Genomic DNA, 3,867 nt, shown 5'->3' with positions numbered 1-3,867 from the left:
GTGAGAGAGAGAGAGAGAGAGAGAGACAGAGAGAGAGAGAGAGACAGAGAGACAGAGAGAGACAGAGAGAGACAGAGAGAGAGGGATTGGAAGATGCTGCACTATTAGGTTTGAAAGATAGATGGAGGAAGAAGCCACTAACCTACTAACCAAAGAATGTAGTGGTTTCTAGAAGCCAAACAAGGCAGAGAATGGATTCTTCCTTCAAAATCTCCAGAAAATACCATCCCAATCAACACCTTGACTTTAGCCCAGTAAGAATGGTTTTGGATTCCAGATTTTAAGCGAATAAATTTAGGTTGTTTAGACTACCAAGTTTGTGGTAATTTATTACAGCAGCAAAAGGATTCTAACACACTCTCTCAGTATGTCACAGTGTGATGAGGGGCAGCATGGAAGGGCATGGAATATATATTTACACATATATAGCAATTATGAGATGTTATGAAAACAAGATAAAATAAACTACAAATAATGCTTGTGGCAGCATAGAGTATGAGACTAATTGCCTGCAAGACTAAGAAAAAGCCCAACGAGGCAATGACATTTGAATTTATTCTTAAGGAGTATCTAATAAATATGTGGTAAAGCATTCTGAGTAAATGAGATAGCTTAATTAAAGAATAGGCCCATAAAAGCATCTAGAAGACATGAAAGAAAGTAAAAGTTACTAGAAATATTTTTAAAAAGTGTGTGTGTGTGTGTGTGTGTGTGTGTGTGCGTGCCCACACATGTGTGTAGTGTGATAGAAAGCAGAAGAGTGGGAGCGGTTGGATCAAAACCAGAGAGTTAGATTTCTAAGGACTTTGGATTATATGTCAAGAGATTGAACATTATTTCTTAGTCAATAATAAAAAAAATCAAGTTTCTTAATTTATTTATTTTTAACAAATTATCCTCTGTCCACCGTCTGAAATGAGAATAATGAAAATTAATGTCCCATTGCTCTACTGTTTGCCATCACTGAGTCCTGCTTCTCGAGGTCAATCACTTCTGCTCTTTTGTGTTTCTTTCAATATTTAACTCAATCATTCTGGATAACGTATTTATGGGGCTGATCTATATTTTTCAGTATCGATTTTCATAGCTTCCTAAAAAAGGTATATGAAGAGGAAGCTCACTTACATATATGCCTTCTCCAGCAATACTTCCCCTCTAACTAAATTGTAATTTCTTAGAATTAATAGTCACTTGTGATTATATCACATGACTGTACATATCCTCTATAGCTGAACCACTGTACTCCAATTACATGTCCTTTCTTTTTTGAAAGCTTTTCTTTCTTTTTTTTGTCTCAATAGACTCTCTACCTGATTGAACAACAAGAAAAAAACTATAAAACTTCTCTTGTAAGGGCAGCACATCAGTCTCTCTCTCTCTCTCTCTCTCTCTCTCTCTCTCTCTCTCTCTTTTTCTCTTGGGAGACGTCCTACCTGAAGGCCTCTAACTTTCTGCTCCAATCTGGACTGGCTGAGCTTTTCTTGTAATACCTTTTTGATTTTATATTTTATCATATAAACTAGGACATACTTGAGAGTGACAATGTTTTATTAAAATTATATCAGAACAAGTGTAAACCCGAACTGCCTGGAACTAGCTAGATTCCCTCTGTGTCTTGCTTTTTTATTCTCCTGTTTCTTGTGTTGTGTCTCTTCCTTTTTCTTGGTATTTTCATTTGTTTTTATTTGGTTGTACTCCAGGGTCCTCTGAGAATAGTGCATGGGAAAGTACTTCATACTTCAAATTGTGGTTTGCCTTGGTATAAAATAATTTCTATCAGAATTCTGAAGACATCTCTTCCTACATTTCAGTGTTGATGGGGAGAAGTCTGAGCCATGCGGATACCTTAGTCTTTGTAGTATCTATTTCTCTCTTTCAGGAAGATTTCTGTATCTTTTACCTCTGATATTGTCAAGTATTATTCCTTATAAACAATATTTTTTTCTCTGAAGGCTTTAAGAATTTTTCTACTTATATATGGTATTCATGTAAGTCATTTTGGTAAGGTTTGGTGCAAATTTTTCTTTTTTAAATTAATTATAGAAGGTAGGGTCATACAATAACAAATACTGTACCATTTATTCACTCCTCATATAATTCTGTTTCCTCCAGCCACATCAAACTACCTCCTCCTGTTTGTTTTTGACCTACCAATATTTTGATTTGTTGCCGTATACCAACATTTTGCTTTAAACTTTTTGCTATTATCACCTCTCCATAGAGGTGGTTATACATTTTCTAAACTCACTTGACGCCTGTATAGAAGGTTTTGAGTGAAGAATAGAGCTTAACAATTGAGTTCAAGCCACCGTTTTAAGCAAAAGCTATTATTATTATTTTAGAAAATTATCTTTGGGACATCATGAAGACAGATAAATTAGGGAAAGAGTAGAACCAGAAAAATTATTTGACCAGCACAGGAAGAAAGTGATGAGAACCTGTGATGGCAATTGTGATAAAAGATTGATTTAGAAACTGTTCCACTAGAGTTGACTGGAGGGAGCTGAAGCTAATCCTAACTCTGCAGTAGAATGAAGGATGTTCGTCCTTGATGAGAAACTGATAATGGTTTTTGAAAGTTCCTAATCTCTCTCCCTTCTACCTTTCCTTTCTAATTAAGAGGATAATTCTACAGTACCCAATCATAATTGCATTTATATAGTTCGTGAAAATATAGGACAACTGGAATCACTGTCAATTCATTTGCTAATAAGATCCCTATAATATACTATAAGCGACTTTAGAAAAGTTTCTGTATATCTCAGGATCATTTCTTCTCCATTTTCTTAAATTAAAACCTTGCGCTCAATTCGGCAGCGTACCTACTAAAATTGGAACTATGCAGAAAAGATTAGCCTGGCCCCTGCGTAAGGATGCCATGCAAATTCATGGAGCGTTCTGTATTTTTGATCTAAGACCAAGGAGGCACACAAGCGCTGTGAAGAGCAGCTCCAGGCCAAGAAGGAAGAAATCATCAAGACTCTGTCCAAGGAGGAAGAGGCCAAGAAATAAACTCTCTCTCCTTTGTCAGTACATAGTGACCTCAGCAAAAACACAGATCAGTTGTTCCATAAAACAGACTTTTATCTGCCAAAGAAAAGAATTCTTAAGCATTAACTATTGAAGAGTGCAAAAATTGAGAGATGTCCCTTGGGTGATGTCAGTTTGCCTACTTAGGATATTTTGAAGAGATTTTGAAAAGATGTTAATCTCCCATTAGTGTCCCAGTGGACTTAACTAGAGACCAGAGATCCGTGACCCACACATCCCATAACAATCTCACTCCCTTCTTCCATGTCACTTCTCTCTCTCCTCTTCATTTGTCTTCTTTGTGGCTTTTCTTTATAAAGCATTATGAACAGATGGGTTCATAAAGAGGTAAAATAGAGATAAAACACATTTGTTTACGTGGGGGAATTTTTGACTTGATGGAATTTATTATGAAAAATGGTATGGTTTTGGCAAGTTGGTTACATTCACCAGAACTCACTTTCCTTAAAGTCTTGGGTTAGAAGTTGGCCTACATTTGAGAGGCAAAGTGATACAAGAGCAGTTAATCTCGAATGATCTTCTAGGTAGGTTTATAAAAGACAGGCATGGAAGTGCCCAGCATGGCAAAGCTTGTTTTTGCTTTCTTTTGTTTTGCCTTCTGGTCTTCCTCCTGTCTTCTAGCCTCACTGACCAACAGCCACCTCAGTGACACCATCGCACTCTTGGCTTGGACCCACAGAGGCGGTAGCCATACAGAAACAACAGTTTTCCATAGACTTTTCTGCCACTCTCCTTAACATGCCTTGTATCCCAGATTTCTCTTCAAGGTCTCACTTATCCACATAGACTTGGAGGGGGCTGGTTTTAACTTTTGTT

At 36.9% G+C, this 3,867-nt stretch overlaps 1 non-coding gene across 1 annotated transcript; it reads left to right on the top strand.

Moving 5' to 3' along the window:
* The first annotated feature begins 2,801 nt into the window (after window positions 1-2,801).
* LOC112931635 (U6 spliceosomal RNA) lies at window positions 2,802-2,908 on the top strand. Its single transcript, XR_003237344.2, has one exon. It is a non-coding gene; the product is annotated as a U6 spliceosomal RNA (small nuclear RNA).
* The last annotated feature ends 959 nt before the right edge of the window (window positions 2,909-3,867 follow it).

The sequence above is a fragment of the Vulpes vulpes genome, chromosome 4, assembly GCF_048418805.1.
Source record: "Vulpes vulpes isolate BD-2025 chromosome 4, VulVul3, whole genome shotgun sequence".
In the NCBI taxonomy this organism is placed as follows: Eukaryota; Metazoa; Chordata; class Mammalia; order Carnivora; family Canidae; genus Vulpes; species Vulpes vulpes.
The sequence above is the reverse complement of the archived record's forward strand: the minus strand, read 5'-3'. Positions and strand labels throughout refer to the sequence as shown.